This window comes from Cornus florida, unplaced genomic scaffold (assembly GCF_030987335.1).
Source record: "Cornus florida cultivar Cherokee Brave unplaced genomic scaffold, ASM3098733v1 CherokeeBrave_3.0.0_Hap2_Chr02, whole genome shotgun sequence".
Classification (NCBI taxonomy): Eukaryota; Viridiplantae; Streptophyta; class Magnoliopsida; order Cornales; family Cornaceae; genus Cornus; species Cornus florida.
In genome coordinates, this window is record NW_026775572.1 from 50,560,503 (window position 1) to 50,575,824 (window position 15,322).

Genomic DNA, 15,322 nt, shown 5'->3' on the forward strand with positions numbered 1-15,322 from the left:
AAACACACAACACAAATCTATTCTATATTGCACTCAACTCATTTCTCTCTCTAACATTCTCTCACTCACAATCCCCTCTCTAAATTTGTCTCTTATCAATCCATTCTCTCTAAGTTTCTCTCTCTAGAAACTTCGTCTAAAAAAAATAATTAATTAAAAATAAATTAAAAATTTAAAAACCTTTAGACAAAAAATAATTTTAAAATAAAAAATAATTAAAAATTAAAAAAAAATTTAAAATAAATAAATAACTATTATAGTGTTGGGTGGCCCCATTCCCACCTTCCTCCTACTCCTCTATCCTCTCACATTATTCATTACCTTAACCTTTCTTTCGGTGTCACCAAAAATATAAATAAATGAATATGATACTACAATTTTACACATTTCATAGGTTTTTAAAAAAAAAAAAAAAAAAAAAAAAAAAAAAAAAAAAAAAATTTGTACACTCTACCAAAGACACTGGGTAATGTTCAACATTTCAAGAGTTTAGATAGGAGGAAATTAAGTTTTTAATAATAATTTTTATAACTAATTAAATTTTCATTAGTTATTTTTTAAAAAAAAAAAAAAAAAACATAAGATAATTTAGATTTTTTGAATTTTTTTTACAATAATAATACCTTCTTCTTTTTTCTTATAAGTTTGGTACATTTGAATCCATGGAATAATAATTTTTTGTATCTTTCTTTAAATATTTAATGCTAATCAAATACATGTTCTAACATTTATTTACTTTCATTTTATATCTTTCACTATTAATTTTTATCTAAACAAATTATAAAGTAATAACAAAAACTCTCATGCACATCAGTAAGGCAAAGTTTCTATCATCTATCTACGAGCAAATGAATGGTCTCAAAATGAGGTACTATACTAAGGGACATGGAACACAGGTTCTTTGCATTGTAAACTAATAACCCAAACATATTAGATCGAAGATTCACGTGGCACTCTAATGTAATGTGTTGTACTTGTACCTCTCACTATAAATGCATGTTACCTCCACAGTTAAGTTTTATTTTATTTTTGAAATAATTAAGTTGCGTTTTCTTAAGACACACATGATGAATAATCAAACATATAATATATGTTAAATCATGTTAACATTTAATAATATAAAAAAATTTAAAATAAAAAATTTTAAAATAATGATTAATGGGTCCACGGGTCATAACGGGTTGACCATGCCCATTTTCAACCCGTCTATTTTCAACTCGTTCTGAACAGGTTGAATATGAGTCATGACCCATGTTGACTCATCTATTTTCAGCCCAACCCAAATCCGGTTCAACCCTCCCATTTGCCACCCCTAATTTATATTATTAATATCACCACAATCCATTTCAACGACTAAATTCTTCTAAGCAACAACCGATTTAAAACATTATGTTTATCTAATTTTATAAGTTGATTATTGAATAACACATTGTATCAACATAAACTTAAATTAAATACAAACGAGTATTTTTCACTTAAGGAAGATGCTCTTTCCACCTCCGCTCTCCAATCCATTTTGATCCCCTTATTTAATCTTTAACGTTTTCGGTCTTTTTCATAGCCCCAACTTCAAAAAAAGAGTTAAAAAAAGAAAAAAAAAAATTCTATAAATTATCTATTTTGACCGGACTCAAAGAACAAAACATAAAAAAAAAAAAAAATAGTTTCACTATTGACAAGATTATATATATATATATATATATATATATATATATATATATATATATATATTCTATCTATTAAATAAGTTATTTTTGTTAAAGAAATTATTTCTTTTAAAAAAAAAAAAAAACCCCAAAAAATATTTTTGTTGGAAAAAATGCAAGCGAAATTTGGTGTAGAAAAGTGAAGTACGAATATGCTCCCTGAATTTAAATAAGAAAGAAATAATCATGAACTAGTAAATCCGCATTTGAGAATAAAAAACTAACTTGCAAAAAATAAAATAAAAATTATTTCAAACCCAGTTCAATGTTCAATGTTCAATGTTGAAAAATATATGTTTATATGTTAATATTTAATATTAAACTAGAATTATACTAATATGCTAATCACAATGACTAATATTTAAGTCAGCATAATTAAATAAATCTGAGTGGCATGGGTTGTTGAACCCAATACCTATTCGGGCCGAATCATTGTGTCGGGTGATCTACGGTTCGGGTTGATCTGAACGTGGGTTACATACACCATTTGTCTATAAATACCCTTGGGCTGCCCGTTTACAAAATCAATCTATAGTAATACAATTTTCTCTCATACTTCCTATTTACACTATTGAGTCTCCAGCCTATAGTTGTGTGGGTTTGAGTGTAAGGAGTCAAAAAGAGAATAACGCAGCGTTTGGTTTGCAGTTTGCACCATTATTACACTTTAGCATTAGGCGCAGCGTAAATTGTCAATAAAATTCAATTATAGCCTCTATTTACAGGTTATTTATAATTTTTTATTTTTATTAATTAGTCTAATTTACATATTAAATTTAATTAATTATTCAGAGCAAGCTTATTTTTGTTAAATCTTTTTGCCACCAAATTTGACTCGTGAAGACTTTTTGAATGAAATGAATTTTCTGTGAAGTAGGTATCTATAACAAATTATTGATTATTATGAAAGTACACTTTGTAGTATTCACAGTAAATAGAATTAACTTTTCTGACACTAAAAAAAATAATGAGTGTTTATTGGTAGCTACCTATCAGGAAAACAAAAGAAAGCAGGGTAGCATTTTGAATTGGTAACAAGTTTTCAGCACCACAATTTACACATGAAATTTCTTATTCATTATTTTTCGGGGGGAAAAAAAATTCTTATTCATGACAAGGGTCAACATTTAGCGACAAAAAATCTTCTTGTGATAAAATACTTGGTGACAAAATCAATAAATTGTTATAGTGCCTTCAATTTATTCTGACATTGGATATATTATGACTTATAATTATAGAATTCAAGCATATTAAACTATGATCCACTAGAAAAGATTATATAGCATTGCAATTCACCTTATCAAGCTAATAAATCACATTCCATAAACACAAGCCCATAAGTTGGCTCTAGCCTATAATGGCCCATAAAATAGGTGGTCCAGTAGGCCCACTACTAAGTGGGCCTAAGTTGGTTTGCATGGTTTGAGTGTTGCCATATTTGACATGTTTTGTATAAACCAAATTATTGTACTACACTTATTTCTACGAGTAATGATAGAGAGTTCGAGAATCAGACATATTCGACTAAAGTTATATGAGTAAATAACGATGTTATTAACATCATCTTATTTAATAATATCGTGATGACTTTATACCCCCACTCATATGCAAACTAAGATACATTAGACTTTGCGACTAATTTTTACTTCCTCTATAGCATAATAGATATCATTTTTGGAAACTATAACTTTTTGAGGGGACATACAATTAATGTATTATTTTTTTTTTCAAAATTATTATAATATCCTTTTTAAGAATTTAGTAAGCCTACTTTGAGATGGCTCAAAAAGAAAATTTGAACGGAGAGTTTTGCATTTCTAAACAAGAAAGATAAGCAATCACAAATTAGGGAATGTGGTGTGTGTGTGTGTGTGTGTGAGAGAGAGAGAGAGAGAGAGAGAGCGAGAGAGAGAGAGAGAGCAAAGTGCTTCCTGCCTTCATTATCTTCATGCCACCATGTGCCATCCCTTCTGTAAAGAGAGATTAGATAGCCAAAGTACAAGCTAATGTTTGACATGAAATGACATTGTTGGGGTCCTTGGGGAATTTTAAGAGAAAGAACAAAAAAATAAAATAAAATAAAAAGTTGAAATTTTAGGCATACCATGGTTGGTAGTTAGGAGGAATATGCAAGAAGGTTGCCCATTTTCAGATCTCTCTCTCTCTCTCTAGATTTCTCTATCTCTTTCAAAGAGTGGAGAGGGGGCCTGGCCTGGTTGGGGAAGCAACTTTCTGGGTGACTGATGAAATGGTCCTAGTAAATTAATTGAACCCCACATATCTGAGTCATGTTGTTATCAGTAACTACTGTACATAGATGCCTATTCTGTCTCTGTATGATTATGGATCCCTTCCCTTTCAAAGCTGATATGCTCAAACAAGAGACTCAGAGAGTGCTGTTACTGCTGTATATCTAACATTTTATCTTCATATGATTATTCAAGTGATTGCCAACTTAAAAGTACTCCACATGACAAACCAATAAAGCATTTTGATCAATTCTATGTCTCACATAGTAACCCATTCAATTTGTCTACTTTCACCACTCATCTTCAAAGTCTCTATTTTGCATCTTCCACATGCATGCTTAATTATATATATTGACTTTTTTTTTTTTTTTTTTTTTTTTCAAAAGTTCAATCAAACATACTCACCCACGTGAATTAAATACAGATTTAACCAATTTGCCACCTCAGTCCATTTATCCCTCACTGGATAGTTTCCAGTGAGAGGTGCAAAGGAGAAAATTTCTGTCCTTGAAGAGAAGAGTTTAGGCTACTTCCCATTGGTTAATATTCAAAATTCACCAGTTCATACACTACACACACACACATATGGTGTACTAATAGTAAAAAAGATGGAGTTAGCAAACTTAAGAATGCAGCCGGTATAATCTCTTCACCTTCCGAGGATCTCTCTTCCCTCAAAGGTGAGGTGAGGAATTCGAGTTCAATAACATTTTTGGGTGCACATGAGTATTGGCCTAAAAAAAGAAATTAAAAATCGACATATGCAAATCTAAGAGGCATGCACCCGGTGACACCCTTTTTTATGGTGTGTTTTTTTTTTGGGGTGGGCGGTAAAAACTTATTCTGGTGTATTTCTGCGTATTATCTTTATTGACTTAAATCAGTTTGACAACTACTTTCGTTTTGTGTTTTGTTATTAAATGAAGGGTAAAGTGAGAAAAATACCCTAATATTTATATTTTGGGTAAATAATACCCCTATTGTTCATGTTATGTATATAATTCAGTTAAGTTTGAAAATTTGAGTAAAGAAGAGTTTGAAGTCACTATTTGTTAAAAATTTAGTCATGTGCATTGCATATATATGACATTTAAGATATAAAATTTCAAATACCCATATGTCTTTCGATAATGTCCTTACATATATATACACACACACTGTGAACCAAAGAGAGGGACATTTACCTATTTTTTATTCAATTATAGAGATACCCTCTAATCTTTTCGGTAGTGTCAAATCCTTATTTGTTTTAAAAGTGAATGTTGGAAATTTTTTAAAATGTATAAAGAGTTATATACTTCGTATGTATACCATATAGATGTTTTTTACTGGCGACCCTTAAATGAATGAAAAACAAAACGCAGTGAAAGTATGTTGGTAGTGTTTGTTACATTCTGCACAGTACATACGTACTATTAAAATCTGGAAGTAAGAAAAAGATGTTTTAAAATCTGGAAGTAAGAAAAAGATGTTTTTCAATCGGAAAATGATAATTTTGACGACACTTTCATAACGACAGAAAAATCAACTCTCACGTGACTGTACGTGAATGCCTGTTCCAAATCTCTCTCATCACATATTAAATGCACTACATTTTTCAGACAAAAATACCCTTTTTGGTCTCTCGTTTTCTTCGCCATATATATATATATCTTTACAAAATTCTTTTTCCAGTGAGAGACTCCAACTGATTTTTTTCTTCTCTGTCATCTGAAAAATTACTAAATAAAAAAGAAGAAAGAAACATGATGAACAAGAAGACGTGATAGTAAATATTAAGCACTCATTTAATTCGTAAGGGTCATTGCATATTCTTGATTATGTTTCAGGGAATATCGGGATTTATTGTATTGCCTAATTCTTTTCTTTGTATTGCCTGTTTAGAAAGTAATTTTGATGGTAGATCGAAAAAGAGATATTATTGTAGTTTCACAGCGTTCCACAAGAGGATGTGGAGAGAGAATGCATTATTACTTTATTTGGGTAAAAAGAGAAAAGGATCTTCCCGGGATTCATTGTATTGCATGTTGAGAAAGTAATTTTGATTGTTGGTCGGAAAAAAGATGTTATTTGCAGTTTCACAGCTTTCCACGAGAGGATGCGAGAGATGATGCATTATTGATGTATTTTGGTAGAGAGAGAAAAGGATTTTTCACCTTTTGTTAACAGCTGTATTCATATATTTAGATTTTAAAATAAGCATCCATGTAGAAGTTGTAATATATCAAGTTTTTTTAAGTCGGACGAAATAGCAGTATTTTTTTCAATTATTCAACAACTATAACAATATATTTGACAGTCATTTAAACAAAATTTTTGACAACCATTCAAACCTTTTTATTTTTTCCCCCTATTTTTTCCCTTTGAAACAATGTATAACAAAATTTAGCTACCAACACAATGTTTTTGATTCGAAGTAAATCAAAGCACAACAATAACATTACTTAGTTCTCACATGGAAAATCCAATTCTCAACCAGCCCTTAATAATCAAGGTGTTTGCAGTTGTACCGTACGTTCATAAATTTTCACGAGATAAGGGCATGTGGGCCCACAATCTAGGTCATCCGATGGATCAATACCCTAGTGGGTGATCTCTTTGAAGTATTTCTCAGAGTAGGACCTCTGAGTCATATACAGAAGAAAAGGGTAGAGAGCTAGAGTGCACTTTGTGGGGGGTGATTGGTGGAATGTCCCTATCTCTATCTCTATATCTATATCTATATCTCTCTATATTGAAGTACCCCACGTATCTCAGTCATGTTGTCATCAATCACACTTAGATGCCTATTCCATCTCTCTATGATTGCCAGTCCCTTTCACAGAGCTCTGTTACAACTATTACTATGGCAGCATCACCAAAAAGTCCCCCCACTCCACCCAAGTTGTGCCATCTCTCACTAGAAAGCCGAAGCAAAGAATCCTGCCTAACATGCATGATTGATTTTAATTCAATTTTGAACTTTAAAATCATAAATAAAATTTTTATTCAATGTTATTTTTTGTAATTATTTAATAGGAACTTTTATCAGTGCACCAAATATGTCTTTATTTATTAAATAATTATCAACTAACACTCTACAATAATGAAAATTTATCAATTCGATTTGTCACTTAGGAAACACTGGTCAAGAATTATTAAAAGACACTTATAGCTATATGAATATATGTAATTTTTTTTTTTTTTTTTAGAAAACAGTTCTTACAAATTGTTAAGCAGGAATCTTTTAGTAGAATTTTTTGATTTTTAGTTCTCAAAAAACTAAATCAAATAAATCTTATATTTTTTAGGATATGAATATAGTAAATCAATATTTTTGTGTATTGAGTGGGCGTAGACTTGTAGATAAGCCCACATCTTCTGCGGTAACGATTCTCTATTGTAATGGTGCTCTAATTAATTTGTCAACACGTCTGTTTTATCTTTTTTTCGGTAAATACTTCAATTCTATAATTTTAACACATTTTATTATGTTTTTCAATACATTAAATCTGACTGAAATGTATTGAACACAATATTAATGTAAACAGCAGAAGGATCCCCGCGCCTTCTAAATATGAGAATTTTTTTTTCTTTTCTTTGCATGACAAAAATGTTAAAAATTAGTAGTCAGTGGAGAGGGGAGGGTACAAGGCTGCTCCTAGATACAGGGAGCAACCCGTGAATAACAGGAACAACAGGACACTTGCGCTAGATATGAGACATGATTGTAGTGTAAAACAGTATAAGTACTCAGGAGCATAGAATTATGTAAGGAATGGAAAAGTTGTACAAGTCCGAGTGTTTTTTTATCCCTGTACAGGTCTGAGTTCACATGTTAGGAAAATGTGTGCGACCATTCGATAGAGAATGGTATAACCATCAAACAGTCAAATTTTTATATCAAAATTGATTTACAATACATTACAAACTCCCATCAAACTATAATCTCTTTTCTCTTTGGATTAGATTTGATCAAACTGAGCCATCAATTTTGAATAGTGCTTATGATTTCATTTTAAAGTATTCAGATCATTTATATATTTTCTTGTAGTTGAATTTTTTTAATATGAGTTACATGATATGCATTTGTGAGAATCAAAACAAGAGCTAATAACATTGCATATAATCAAGATCCTTTTTTAGATCATCAATGCTAATTGTAAACTTAGGGTACAAAATAATTAATTATATAATTAAGCTAATTCGACTTTTTTGTTCATGTATAAGCGGACTCAATTTATGTATCATTTTTCTATTCAAATATCACAATAAGGTTACATGGACACTCGACACCCCCATTCTATTTTTTGGTAAGTTGGTGGACACCCTCAAATTTTGTGCTACAAAGTTTTGAGTGTCTTACGCAAATGATGATATGTGAAGTATTGGGGCTGGGAGAGGAGAAAGAATGGTTAGGTGAGAGTTCGAATCCTCGTATGACTACTTTTACAAAATATATATTTTTTTATTTATTGAGAGTTCGAATCCTCGTAAAATTACTTTTACAAAATATATATTTTTTTACTTATTGGACGTAGATAATAAATTATGAAGTTTTTTAAGAAACCGGTGCAAGGATGTAAGAAACAAGAAATACATTTTCTTACACCAAGATTGTGATGACAAGCAATGCCTTCACGTGATGCCTTGAATTTCTTCTCAGTGGACCTGTAAAGTTGGAAATTTGGAATTGGGAAATCATGTTTTGCTGCATTGACAACTTCTTTCACCCCCTCTTTTTGGAATTTTTTTCCTTCTCTCTCCCTTATATGGTGTATGCGTATAACGTGATCTGTCTCAAAGCTTGGAATGACTAGAAAAACCTTGAAGCAACCTCTACAACTTAAAGGACAAAAATACCCTCTATCACTAAATCATAACATTAATGTTACGTTTGGTGTGCAGGAATGGAATGAAATGCAAGTAGGAATGGAATGAGAATGGGAATGGAATGGAATGGTCATTCTCATTCTATTGTTTGGTTGTAAATATGAAATGTGTAGGAATGAAATGATAATAACCATTTTAGTGTTTGGTTTCACCAATTTAAAATTTAGAATGGAATAAATTTTTAATTGAATTATCCAAAATATCCCTCTTAATAACAAATAAATTAAATTAAATTAACGATAATGGTGGTGGTGGAAGGTGGCGGCGGTAGTGGTGGCGACGGCGGCGGTGGTGGAAGGTGGTGGTGGTGGTGATGATAGAAGGTAGTAGAAGGCGATGGCGGCGGCGGTGGCGATGGCGGTGTAGGGCTGTGGCGGTAACGATGGTGGAAGGTGGTGGTGGTAGTGAAAGGCGGCAGTGGTGGTGGTGGAAGGTGGTATAAGGCGTTGGCGATTGTGGAAGGCGATGGCGGCGGCGGCGGTGGTGAAATGTGGCAGTGGCGGTGGTGGTGTAAGGCTGTGGTGGTGACGGTGGTAGAAGGTGGTGGGGGTAGTGAAAGGCGGTAGAAGTGGTGGTAGTGGTGGAAGGTGGTGGTAGCGGTGGTGGTGGAAGGTGGTGAAAGGCAATGGCGGAGGTAGAGGTGATGGTGGTGGAAAGTGGTGGGCGATGGTGAAAGTCGGTGGTGGTGGAAGGCAGTGGTAGTGGTGGTGGTGGTGAAAAGCGGAGATGATTGTGGTGGAAGGTAATGGTGGTTTTTAGACTTGGAATATGAGGAAGGTGTTTTGGGAAGTCAATTTTTTTAAATAAATTACTTGGGAATGGAATGGCCATTCCATAGGTTTAGTTGTGGAATGGATTTTCATTCCCATGAATGAATTTTTATTCCAATGGAATGGCCATTCTCACTTTAAGTTACATACCAAACAAAGGAATGGTTGGAATGGGCATTCCATTCCATTCCATTCCTGCACACCAAACGTAGCATAAGGATTTGGAAGGATTGAAAGCCCATATCACATACATGCATAAAATGCTGCCCCTTCCCTTTCTAGTTTCAACTTTTAACATTTATCTAGTTTCAACTTTTAACATATGCTTCAATATGCAGTGTGAAGGATGAAAAATTGAAGGCAAGCAAAAAGATGAGAGACAAATGTAATAATTATTTGGGAAAAATACAAAAAAAGTAGGACAGTAATTTGGTTATTCTATATATATATATATATATATATATATATATATATATATATATATTTCTCTCATTTGTCTTTTCCAAACATATAAATAGAAGTTATTATTATACTTTCATTTCATTTCCTTTATAATTTATTCAAACATAAATAAAGATTAAACCAATCATGATTTGTTGTATTCTTCATTTGCTAAGGAAAAGTAAAATTACTTACCAAGAAAAAAAAAAGGAAAAGTAAACCCTACCTTCGCAAATCGATAAGGATCGTGGTTGAGATTGCATTATCACTAATGAATCCCATTTATCAATTCAATCTTAATCACTAAATTCTGTGCTGGACCTCTCCAGCACTGGAGAGGATCCTTGTCCTTGCAAATCACACCCAAAAGGTCCAAACATGACCCTTCAAAACCCCACTCTTAATCTTCGCGGCAAAACCTATCAACCAAACCCACCATTGATTTTGAGTTCTCATCAAACCTCCAAAATATATCCTAGATTTGAGTTCTGTTTCGAGCGGATTCAAGTGACAAGATGATCTCTTGTTCGAAGTTAAAGTCATTTTCAAAACATGATCGATCATGTTTTTTATTTACATTAATTTTATTTAAAGAAATAAAATTATTTATCAACAGGCTAGTGGTCTACTAGTATATGATATCCATACTTCTCAAAAGGGGATCCTGAGTTCAAGTCTCAAGCGAAGACAGTGTGTGACTGAAATACTTTACCTTTCATAAAAAAAAAAAATTCATTTTGATAACAACCGACAATTATGTGATGATTTGTCCTGACGGTTTAAAAATGGGGGGGGGGGGGGGGGGGGGGGGAGGGGGACTGAAGGTGGAGGGAGATTTTGTGAAGTTCAGTCACATACATATATGTACATATTTCAAGATCCATTCATTGTCTAGGACTCTGGGATATCTAATCATGTAAATTGTGCTGTTGGGCATTCGGAGAGTTGTACTCTCATTATCTTCTTCATTTTTCTCCTGTCACTTGTCATAAACCCTTTTAATTGGTGAGTTGGAGCTAGAACATGCTATCCAGCTCCTTCAAAAAAATTGGCCTCCCAACTTCTCTCCACTGAGCTCAACAGTCCATTGAAAATGTAGTGATATTCGTGCCCTACAAAAAAGCTAGTGTTTAGGTTCCTCCACTTCAGGGATATCTAACAAGTCAATGTCCATCAATTTTTTCTCTAATCGTTAGAAAAAAAAAATTTCTTCTATTTCATGCATGCGTAGGATTGAAGAAGATGTTATTTCCATCTCTGTAAAATTGCTTCTAACTACCTTTCAAAAAATTAATAATAAATATCTCTCTTTAGTTTTTTTATTTTTTATTTTGGCCATAAATATTCTCAATTTATCAAAAGTTGCCAGAAGTTTGAAATCTGGTGTTAAAGTGGCCAGGTGACAATTGGACTGACTGTAAAGGGTAAAATGGACTGTGTGTAAAGGTATTTTTGTCAAAATAAACAGATCATGTGTCACGTTAAAGTGTCCATTTTAACACCATAATTCCAATTTCGGGCTGCGAAAGGGGAATAATTTGCAACTTTTGGCTATTGAGAGTGTTTATAGTCAAAAGGTAATAAAGGGAGTCTTTTGCAACTCTTTTTTTTTTTTTTCAATAGCATACGGGGTTTAGTACACTTTGGCCTATTAAAGATTACAAGTTTTTTTGTTTTGATTACAAGTTTGGGTGGAGACTCAGTCTTAGGCACTTGACAAATGGAAGTTGGATTGGATTAGGCGACATACAAATGGCTTGGCTCGTAGTCAGAGACGAATCCAATTAAGGCCTGGGGGAGGGGGAATGTGCCCCCTTAAACTTTTAAGATAAGGGGATGGTTCTCTAAGAAGAAATTTCATAAGGAAAATAGGGGAATAATCTAGATCTGCTCTGAATACCGAGGGTAGAGGAATAACTTCTAAAAGATCAGGCTTAGACCGTAGTAAATTGAAAACCAAACACAGGAGCAAGTCGAAAACTAGAACTTGTACGTTAGAACTATGGAAAAGAATGGGCATTTAAGGTTTGATTACCAGGCACTAAAGAAGAAGAGAGAAAAAAAAATTGGAACCTGTAAATGCCGCTACAGAAGAGGTTGTTGATGCTCTGATTTTGAGCATAGATAGTTCGGTTGAGTCATGGTTCTGGACTTAGGTGCATCTTTTTATAATATTCTGCATCGTGAACTCATGGAGAACTATGTCAGTGGTGATTTCGGGAAGGCTTATCTAGCTGATGATGAACCCTTGAATATTATGGGTAAAGGTGATATCCGGAGTAGACAACCTAATAGGGCTATGTGGAAGATTCAGAAATGTGAGGTATGCTCTTAGTTTGAAAAGAAATTTGATCAGTGAGACAACTTGATGATGACGGGCATGTAGTTAACTTCGTGGGTGGTTCATGAAAAATTACTAGGGGAGCCGTGGTTGTGGCTCGTGGAAGTAAGACATGTATTTTTTTACATGACAACAAACACCAAAAACACCGTTGCAATTGCTGATGTTGGCGTTCATTCAAACACGTGGCACTATAAGCTGGGTCAAATGACTGAGAAGGGGATGAAGGTACTTTTGTCGAAAGAAAAACTATTGGATACAAAATTAGTTGAAATTGGTTTATGTGAGGATTGTATCTTCGGGAAACGAAAGAGGGTTAGTTTTTCAAACACTTACAAGACCTAAGACAGAAAAATTAGAGTTGGTTGATACAGACGTGTGGGGACATTCTTTAAGTTTATCTCTTGGCAACTCATTATATTATATTACCTTTATCGATTATTCGATGATAAATGTATGAATTTATTTTCTAAAAAATAAATCTAAAGTATTTAACACTTGTAAGAAGTAAAAGGCCATGGTGGAGAATGAGATAGACTTGAAAGTGAAATATATGAGATTTGATTATGGTGGTGAGTATGAAGACAAAGGCCCATATCACTTTTTTGTTGTTTTGCCTATGAAATATTTGCTATCATTTTAGGCATTAGAAAGGCAAAATGATCAGGCAGGGGGATAATTTGTTACATAAATCAGAATCTCAAATGAGGTAAGTGAAATTTTAAAACCAAGAGGGGGTGTGTGTGAGATATTGATCGACAAACCTCAGAGAAGGTAAGTTGAAATAAAAAAATGGAGTGGGGTCTCCCACTCGACTCCTCCATTCATATTGATAATGTATCACTATGGAGCCGGCCAGCTCAGGGGCAGCTGCCCCCACAAGCCGAGGGTGGCTCCGGCCTGGATGATGGTTATAATGATCCATGCATGAGAGCATGCACATACATTTATGCATGCATGAACAAACGAGAAACTAGTGTAGCTAGGTTTCTACTTTTGGAAGGCCCAAAGAATTTTTTTTTATATATTTTTTTAAATTATTGGAAATTGTGGAACCCATATTATATATCAATACTGTTAGAGGTTGGAAAGATATTATTTTGTTTGCTGGAGAAGACATTCTATCACTCCAAGAAACACTGAAATTTAGATCTTTGGATATCACCAAATACCTAATCAATTATAAGCCTTTTCAAAGGCAACTAATTAACTAAAAGTTGGAGCCTATGTTTATGTTTTTTATTGTGAAGACTTAAAAAGTCAATCTACCAGTCATCAAACAATATGTTACACATTCGAAACATTCCAAATCATTGCTATTACTATAAGAGAAAAACATAAAATAATTAATTAAATTTCCTCATGGAAAGATTATGCTGGGATTGAGGAGAAATTGATTAGATTTGCCTCCCTTTGGGTATGCATTAATTATTGGATGTTATGTTTTATGTCTCATAATCTATCTTCATCATACAAACATCATATATATACACACACACACAAGCTACTTTGTGAGATATAATTAATTTATATATATATATATAAGTATTAAAATAAGACATGAATGGGACATTGGGAAGGATGGGAAGGTCAGAGATTCCACTTCCTTAATGGAGGAAAGGGATGGGGCATTTCTAAATTTTGTTATCTTGACCAAAGACTCTTCTGCCATTCTTCCATACCATACAAACTTCTTCAATTCCATTCCATGTTATGCTATATATGAAAGTAATAAATTAAATTGTCACAACCTAGCCATATAGCAAGCTAGTGTCTTAATTATTAAAATATTTAATAAGAACAAGAATCTAACATATATAATAAGTCCCACTACAAACCATCACCAATAAATTCCAAAGCTCATTCAATTGCAAGACCAACACAAACTCCTTTTGCTTACATCACTGCCTCAGACTTTGTCCCCAACTCTACTATTTAATATGCCTTTGGGGTTGCAGTACATTCATGCACAACAAATTTAATATAAAATTCCAAAAAAAAAAAAAAAACAAATTTAATTTACTACAATAACAGATCCTCTCTAGCTACTTATTTAATACTACAATATTATATATATATATATATGATATCCTCTCTCTCTCTCTCTCTCTCAAGAATGTAGGGTTCCCTTGCTGAGAAGAAGCCAAAGTGAAAATAATAGAGATAACAATGCCAGTCACTGTCAAAAAGTAAAGTATATATTTAAAAACTGGGTTAGGTAATAAACCTTTTCATTTCCTTAATGTTAATGGAAGATTGAGAGCACAGTTTTTGTCAATGAACAGTCAAAGGGAGACTGTGATGGCCTGTCAAACTTCTTTAGTGCAGGATATATGCTACAAATATATATTGAAAGCACTGAGAGCTTCTTTTAGTAATTAGATATATGTGACATACACACACACACACACACACACAAGAAGAGAGAGCCTTCAACTTTCAAAAACAAAGAGAGAGAGATTTCTTAAACTGGGAATTTATTTTTATTAAAGTTATTTTTATTTTATGTTTTTAAATATAGCAACTGTGGTAAAATATAATAGCACTACAGAAATCATCATATATAATTGGGAAAAAGTCCACTGAAATGATATACATTCATCATTATATACATACACACACACATCTTTATATGAGTGTCCAGTTGTAATGTAAAATGAAGAAAACTGAACCAACACATATGGAGAAAGTAAGGAGTGATGATATAATGAAATTCAACAATATTGTGTACAACATGGTTTGCTCTATTGTCAATTCCATTTGACTCTTAAGCTTTTGTAATCATTTAATAGATCGGCCATCTCTAAAATGACCATGGTCCACTTTTTTAACACTTGCACCTAAATAGAGTAGGCATGATATTTTGCCTTGTAAATGTACAGATTAAGAATTAGAGTAAAGTAGATAATCAAAGACCTTGCCTTGATCAGCAAAACAAAAACC